This window comes from Leuciscus leuciscus, assembly GCF_965113295.1.
Source record: "Leuciscus leuciscus genome assembly, chromosome: 23".
NCBI classification, from domain to species: domain Eukaryota; kingdom Metazoa; phylum Chordata; class Actinopteri; order Cypriniformes; family Leuciscidae; genus Leuciscus; species Leuciscus leuciscus.
Window position 1 is genome coordinate 27,824,689 of NC_138747.1, and position 8,993 is coordinate 27,833,681.

Genomic DNA, 8,993 nt, shown 5'->3' on the forward strand with positions numbered 1-8,993 from the left:
TGAAGAGCAACTTCAACAACTACCGTTAACATATTCAGAAGCAAAGGAAATATACACCTGAACTCTACATGTTATATAGTTAGATTATATGTTATATTCACTGTAGTAATGTACAGAATATTTTATATTAAAATATGAATTTACAATTCTTCACCTTATTAATCATTGTTTGTGTATTGGTGTGTGATCTTCTAACCGTATGCTCTTTTGCACTGCCTGTACTCATACTGTAATCAGTAAGCAAATATGAATTCCATTCCAGATGTTTATTTTTTTAACATCCCTACACATTAGCATACACTGAATGTGGAGTTCTTAACATTACAACAGAGCTAAATATTTGTTTATGCTTTGTTAAATGGACTATGTTATTGCAGTTGGTTTCCTTTAGAAAAAAGTTGTATTACTGGTTTTGGGTTTAGTTAAATCTAGAACGGTTATAACATGAAAACTTCACCGGTTTTATGGAACACACAACATTAACAGATTGAAATACAGATTAATGCCAACCTTTCTCAGACGCGTCTTGGGTACAAATTCCACTGGAAATACGTCCAGAGACGCATGGAATGGACATTCTGTACAAATGTAAAACTTGGTTAGAAATGAATTAATTACTTAACTTGAACAGAGAATGTAGTAAAGACCACCTTTGTCGAGTCCAAGACAAGTCCAAGACCAGGACTAGTCGAGTCCAAGTCAAGTCCGAGTCCAAATAGGTTCGAGTCCGAATCAAGACCGAGTCCAGGACAGGAAAAAAAAGTCTTTGCATGACATTATCAAGACAATCATTTTGGGTTATTATTTGTTGATCTAAAAGCAAAAACAGTGTCACAACACCCAGGATTTTTAAGTATAGACATTCCCCTTGATATCATATAATCTTCTAATCTAAAGAAAACAGAATGATGACATATGGTGATACCTCATAATAGCAGTGTTAGAACTGATATACAAACACCAACCCACTACTGTTACCACTGCTAGGTACTAGTACTGAGCATTTGAGCAACTAAATTACAATATAGCTTCACTGCAGATGTACACAGTAGTGTAGAAAAGAAGTGACCAGTATTGCAGAGGGGGAACAGTATTATAGTAATACTGGTCATTTCTTTTCTACACTACTGTGTACATCTGCAGTGAAGCTATATTGTGGTTGGTATGTATATATATATATATATGGTTGGTTTATGCCTTCCCTGAAAAAAATATTGTATAGTATTATATTGTTATTTGGACGTGGGTTAATAGGAAAGACATTGTATTTTCAGAAAACATTAAAGTTTGGTTAAACAACAATGAACACAGTGTAATTTAACATATGTTCTTTTTATTTGAGGACAAACTGCAGAATTTTAAAATAAATTCATCAGGTGTTTAAGAAATTCATAAGAATAATTTTTCACAGTATACTTAACATTACAAGCATTTGTACAACGGTGTATTCTTCAAAAGCTTTTTTTAACATGAACTATAACAGGAAAAACAAATCTGAGTAAATGATCAACTTTTAGAGTGTAGCATTCTGTCTGCAGGAGAGGTAAGAACAACTATTCAGTTTAGTGGTGCACGATATATCGGCCGCTGATATAATATCGGCCGATATGGTCATTTTTTTACACATCGGTATCGTTCCGATGTCAAAATATGGCCGATGTGAACAGGCCGATATTTGACGTGTGAAGTTGAAGATGAAGTTGACGATGCTGACTCGATCTTAGCAGTAGTGAATGTGCCTGAGATAAATACACATTTCATACAGATGACATAAGCAGAGAACAGTCTGATTTCTTTCGTTTTGAATTGTTCTGTTTAAAAATAGACATTTCAAGCTTTCTATATATGTCTCCGGTCTGTGAGGCAGGTAGATTTCGGTTCATTTATGAGACGCGCTCCAGGTTCACGCGCCCTCGCCTCCGTGTCCTGATTAAATATTTTCTACTATATTTACTTCTTATTTAATTCAATCCAGGCAATTGGTTGATGAAACATTTATCAAAATTAAGATACAATTAATACAAAACGAAATTAAATTTAAAGACAGGCTTTTTGTGCTTTCTGTTTGAGGTCTCTGTGAAAGTTTTAAAGCAGTCTTAGTGGCGCTTTCAGAGCGCTCACGTCAACTGTCCCGTCCGTAACATTGTTAACGCAGTCCAGTGCGACTTATGTTTTTTTCCTCTTCATGACACATTTTTGACTGATCGTTTTTTGACTCGTAGATATTTGAATATATTGCTTGATATTTGATACCCGTTCGAATTAGATTTTTCTCAAAAGTGACAGCACGTGTGATTTGTGGATTACTGATAAGCGCGAGTGGAGAAACAGGCGTTTATTGATTCATTCTCAGTGTTGAGAAACGTAGCCTTCATGTATTACGTTATTGTATTAATAATAACTAAAGTAGCCTACCTAATTATGTTACATATTTTGTATGAAAACTAGCGTGTTCGTTACTTATGGATTAAAAAGTAGGCTACCGTTGTATCAGTGCTGCGCGAGCTCTCTCTCTCACAAACACGGACGCGCGCACACACAGAGAGAGAAGATAATTGTAAAATGAAAAATTGACGGGCAAAGTTTAAATTTTGTTCTTGCTTGTTGTTTTTCTGTCAAAATATCAGAAAGTATTTTGTATTATCCATCCGTGTTTTTAAAATTCGTTAAATGACGGACGTTTTACTGTTATTACAGCCCATGTCGGATTCGTCTTATAGCCTAGGCTACTTGTTATTATTTTTAGAATGATTCGTTATGCTATTATTGGACTCCTGTCTATTCATTGTCAACTGTTTTCTATAAATATGTTTGTATTGGCTAACATTTATTCAGTTAATGAGTGTCCTGTTTAAAATGTGCAATGTTCAAACGCAAAGACAGCACGTCACAAATAGAAGCCCTTTTCCCTGTGGTATTTTTTAGTATCATATTTGGATATTGGAATAATAAATAAATAAATAAATCTTAATTTTACACAATGTTCCTGTTTTTTTTGGTTTGTTTTTACTGTTTTCTAAGGGTTTCTTAATTTTAGACAAGTTGACCAGCACACATTACTGTATATGCAATGCAGTATAATGCATGTGTGTCGTATGTGACATATTTTGCACACAGGTAAAGGTGCCCAATATCAGACATTTCTAAAGTAAAAAAAGTATACAAATATGTACGAGTATCGTACGAATTTGACAACTTGTTAAATCTTGTGAATTATTAAGACTTTCAGACTATGTTTGTACTGATTGGGCTATGGGTTTTGTGACAAAAGGTTTAAGAAACAACAAATGCTTGATAAAATGTTTGATTTAGGGTTCGAACCAACACATGTATATACCATTGCGAATATTTGCCTTTGCAGCTGTCCGTCTCCTCCGTTTACTTGTCCTCAAACAATAATAGTCCGAAAGGTCCTTTTGGTCTTTTCAGCTGAAAAAAGAGAAAATAAATTATCATTATGTTGTTTTACATCATTCCTGTGGTAAAAGCATGGTAAGCATTGTGGTTAATGTGCATTTACAATAAGTATCACATTAAAACTACCAATAGTGTGGTAAAAGCATGGTAAGTTTTGTGATTACTGTCTTTTTACTACACTTACCACAGTAAAACTAATGTTAATGTGGTAAAAGCATGGTAAGTGTTGTTTGTACTGTGCTTATACTACAAATACAACTTTGGAACTAATTGTACTACTTTTAATCTGATATGAATATGATTAACTGATTTAAGGTCTTTAGGCCTATATAGCACGTCACGTGACAGCTAGGCAGTGTTTAATCACCCTGTTTTGAATTAGAAAGCAATAAAACGCAAAGCCTCCGTGGAGATGACAGATATAATGCCGTGACTGAACGTGAGCTAATCTGATTAATATCGACAAACAGAAAATACATTATATATATCACACATTATTCGGACAGCGTATTTACTACTTACCAACATCTGACACACGTGAACTGATGCCAAATATCGCGATGTGTTCGGAACGAGACTTCTTCAGGCTTCTAAGGGTTTGAAACTTGCTGGCCCAGAAAAGTTCACTAAACACATCGTTAATATAGTCCAAGTGACTACAGTGGCTCAATCTTAAGTTTATCAAACGACGAAAATACTTTTTGTGCGCAAAAAAACTAAACAAAAAAACGACTTTTGTAAAAAAGGCCCCCTTGTGGCCGCTAAGCATCAGACACTTTACTGTGACTCTCTCTCTCCTACTGGAAGACGCCTCGCTTCACCTGGGCTGCGTTCAGCCCCGACAAAACGTTGCACAACGTTTTTTTAAACAGAAACGGTGATGCGTTGAACACACTGTTCTGATGACGCAAGAGTTGCAACTATGGCAGCTGAGAAGGCGATTCTTTGTGAAGAATTTTCGGAGCCTGATGAAGTCGGTATAAATATGTGTTTAATACTACAAAATATGCCCGATGTTACAGTTACTGCACTCACCGCCCAGAACAAAAGAGAACATCCCAATCGAGTGAAAGGATTGCTGAAACTGAAATGGAAGCAGCACACATCTTACCTAATTCAGACTAAAACACATCTATTTAGCCTCAAATACTGACTTTATTTGTAGTTCATACTGTTTTAATACCCTGTATTTTCTTTCTCATTTTTAGGAAAAGCACTTAATTACCATTGTTTATTTCTATACCAAATGTCATACACTTGCAATGAAGCAAGATAAAATATAAACAACTACATCATTATGTTGATATCCTATATTTTTACAATAAAACTTACGACAAACATGCCTTCTAATATCCTCAATTGTTGCGTATACCGAGCTGCATCGAACACATTCGTAAATTACTGTCCTTGAACCCATTGTGCGAGTTCACTTTAATACCGCGTGCTTTATATACATGTTGCTGCTGATTGGACTGCAGTTCTGACACACCCACCAAACAAGAGAAAACGTATCTCAAATCCCGTGAGTAGTATGAAGCTGCAGACTCGGAGCCTGCATCTACAGTCCCGCACCCAGAGTCCCGCATTCTCAGACCCCTCAGCGCCTCCTATCAAATTGGATCGGATAAACATTTGAAGAACTTAAGCCGAAACGTGAGTATCGTCAATTTTATTTAGCGAATCATACTCATTCGATTTCTTTTTTAATCAAACTACTTTATAGCTCATCGATACACCAACATATGAATAGTCCATTTAATATTTAGTTTGTAACAAAATTTGAGCCGTTAATGTAGGCTATGTTTTTTTGCCGAAAATATTTTGATAGCTAACGTTAGCCTTTAACCTTGGACTTTTTGTAGACAAGCCATTGTAAAAATTTGATTAAAATTAGTTGATATAAAGTAGACCAATTAAATACATTTAAGTGTGTTAATATTAATTATTTTACTTTATATAATTTATGTAGACTACTTAAATTAGTTTTTATTAAACGTAAGTATTAAAATTAATCAATATTAATTTAACTGTGATATGAAGTTGTTGCCAGCCATTTACAACTCATACAATTGCCTAATAATCAAATTTATTATGCCTTCACTATGTATTAACCAGTCTATATTAACATATGAGCTAGAATGTGTCATTTGGCCTTTTGTTTGGGTTCCTTCTTTTAATTTGTATTGACTGAAATGTTTTATATATTAATTAATTTATTTATATGGACAGGCCATCATTCATGGCCTATATGAGATGCAGGCATTATCCTAGCAGGAGGCTGAGGAGGTGTTCCTCTGTGGCCCTATTCACTCTAGGAATGCTTTGTAATTTGCATTTGCAAAAAAATATATTATTTATTATTACACAATATTTTTGACAATGGCATTCATCTTTTATTTTAGTGAAGTCGAGGAATTTGACAGTGATTGCAAAAAAAGGAAAAAAGGAGCATTCGCCCACCAGAAAGTAATTATTATGTATTTACATTACATTTTACATTTATTCATTTAGCAGAATGAGGAGGTTTTTTTTAATGCAATTAAAGACGAAAAGTAAAGTCACTAACACAAGTCTTTCTTCCTTTTTTCTTTGCTTTGTCCTGTTTACAGCAAGATGATGTTTAGGTGATCGTTAAATAAAGTACAGAATTGTTTATTATTGGTGTTTTGTCTATTCTTATTTGAGTTTTGCTTTGCATTCAAAATATCAAAAATGTTAGCAATGTTAGGTTTTGTAATGTTAGCAAGGTATAATGTTAATTAGACCATTATAGGTTGAACTGAAAGAAAAATTCGAATTTGAAAAAAAAAAAAAAACATTGTAGCAATATTGTAGCAATATAATATCACATAATATTTTTCAGAAGATACTTCAATCTGTAATTGTATCACTTCCATCAGTAATTTTCTTTCAATTTCACCCACGCTCAAAAAATAACTAAGGGGTAATTTGTTAGTCAGAGAACACAATGAGTTTTTTTGGCATATGCATTAAGCAGGGAACGCAAATATTTATTTGGATAACTTAAAATAAAACGAGACCGTAATATAATATTGCATCCTATTGTTTTCAATGGCATTTGGATTAGGGTGTTATACGATCTTTGAAACAGCAGGAGGCGCTGAGGGGTCTGAGAATGCGGGACTCTGGGTGCGGGACTGTAGATGCAGGCTCCGAGTCTGCAGCTTCATAATGTTGAATCCCGTTGCACACCGGTGCACGCCGTTTCCTGGAAACATGACGTTCAACCCGGAAACCGTAGCAAAACGTTGCGCACCGTTTTGAACTTGAACATGCCCCTGGACTCTTAGCCAATCACAAGTTGATTCAGGATTGCTGCACGCGGCTAGCATTCTGTCAGAGACTTTTGCCAGTAGTGTACGCTAACTGCACGGACTTACAACCTGCCTTGATACAACTGCTTTATTCTGTGTGCGTCTTTACAAGTAAGAATCGGTATTTTGTTGTTCTTTTTGACTGTTATTGCTAAGGCTAGATTGGTAGTGTTTTGTCTGTTTAGTGTTGCTAAATGTAAGCTCAGGCGTTTCCTGCACGGCTAGACCTCGTGTCGTGATGCTTCTTTCTATCAATGTATAAGTTGCCACTCGGGCATTATTCTTTGGGTACACATTGTAGAATACCAGTTAAGCACCTTTGTGCATAGTTTGAAAACTATCGCGCTGATATTCGCCTTCAATCCAGTTAATTGGTTATAGGGCACGCACCTCCCGCATGTATACTGGTCGTCACGTGACACCTCTCGGAGCGGCCTGGTGTAGTTATTTATGTGACCAGCAGAGGGAGCCATTGTATTGCGAATGGTTTATCCTTTCTTATTGTTATAGTTGTAGCTGCTTAGACCTACATAACAGCCTTTTTCATTCTTTACTGTCAGTTTCGGCCATGTTAAGAATAAGATATTGTTGTATTTTATTTCTGCTATATATGTTAGAATAGGATGCAGTTAATACAAATAGAGGTTTGTTGCATGATAATCATTTATTCGCTTTCAACTAATTATGTTTGTTTTATTTCTTTATTTGTTTCAGAACCACACATCAATGTACATATTCAGTCATGCCGTTGTAAATTCAATAAATACTTCCAATGAAGAAATCTTGCGTGATTCTGACCGATCACCCGCTGTGAGCTCTACCTAACGATTCATAAACTATCCAAATCAATGAAGCCAGTCTTCTTCTGCACAACTTTATTCCACTATTCATTTCCTTCTCTCTAGGCGTTAGTAGCGCTTCTCTGTTATGTCACATGTAGGCTCACTATTGGCCGACCTTAGAAGCCTATGGAGAAGTGATCCAGCTCTCAGATTTAATCAAAAATACCTTAATTTGTGTTCCGAAGATGAACGAAGGTCTTACGGGGTTGGAACAACATGAGGGTGAGTAATTACTGACAGAATTTTCATTTTCATACTTAATAATCGTGACCGCCAATAGCAGCGCTTAGTAATCGTGACGTGGGCCAATAGCAAAGCAGAATCATTGTGGGAATAACCGACTGGTTTAACGAATAAAGGTAGAATTTGTGTTCTTATCGTGTTTAAAGTCCCACTCCGATCATATTTTGAGCTATTTTTAAACATTCTCAGTGGTCTTTAAATGATGATTATGCCGTTTTTAGCCAAAATCACAAAACCTGTGCTGTTTTCTGGGACTTCGTTTCAGCAGAGCGGCAGTAGCTCATTAGCAATTCGCCTCTGCGTTGTGGGCGGAGCCGTTGGCTGAAGCGAGATACATAGGCAGCAACAGCCTCTTTCTGTCTTTCTTTATTTCTGTCAACACAGAAAACATTTCATCACTGGATAGTTTTTTTCGTTTAATTAAAGTGTTGTTTTATGTCAGCTGAATGTCCGGAACGCTTTTCAGAGAAGATAAGGCAACTTTTTTAGCTCAATTCACACCCAGCGGCAATTCAGAAAAAGAAAAAAAAATCTCCGAATGCTCCACATGAAACTTTGGTCTTCCGACCTTTTACCGCCGTGTCGATTTATTTTGATTAATATGTGCGAGGGAGAGAGAGCAAGACAGCGCTTAGTTTGGAGACGGTGAGGTCTTGTTTACATTTTCGCCTGGCTCCGAAGACAGAGAGTGCGCGCGCGCGCGTCCGGGTCTCTCTCTCTGCTCGTTCTTTCAGTTATAAACATGTCCTGTCACAAGCGCAGCAGTTCATCTACATTACTCACCGATCAAATAAGACTTTGGCGGGACAAAAATTCACTTTGGCGGGCGCTAAAACAAGTTCAATGCAGGAAAATTCATGCGTGAATTTAACTGAGTAGTACATGACCATGCACTCGCACAAATGCGACCACATAAAATTTTTACTCGCACATTCTCAAAAAATGGTCGCAGTCTGGAACCCTGGAACGTAATCCATTCATCTCTCACAGCAACATGTTTTGGTAAAGCATGAAAGCTAATACCAATATCTCTCCTCTTAGCATTGCAACCCGCTACCGCACATAGGTATTGATCCGCCATCGTCTTCTCTCTACTCCTGAACCTGACCGGGCGGGCCCCGCCCAGTGGAGTTACTACGTCACAACTCCAGTCTAT

General features: G+C 36.5%; 2 long non-coding RNA genes across 2 annotated transcripts; one reads left to right on the forward strand and one right to left on the reverse strand.

The window, feature by feature from the left end:
* Positions 1-403: 403 nt before the first annotated feature.
* Positions 404-3,499, reverse strand: LOC309488399. The gene is made up of 3 exons (XR_014202119.1): positions 3,338-3,499; positions 651-684; positions 404-578 (listed from the first exon to the last, which is right to left on the reverse strand). It is a non-coding gene; the product is annotated as an uncharacterized lncRNA (long non-coding RNA).
* Positions 3,500-5,751: 2,252 nt separating this feature from the next.
* Positions 5,752-6,075, forward strand: LOC309488460. Its single transcript, XR_014202131.1, has 2 exons — positions 5,752-5,883; positions 6,027-6,075. It is a non-coding gene; the product is annotated as an uncharacterized lncRNA (long non-coding RNA).
* Positions 6,076-8,993: the final 2,918 nt, after the last annotated feature.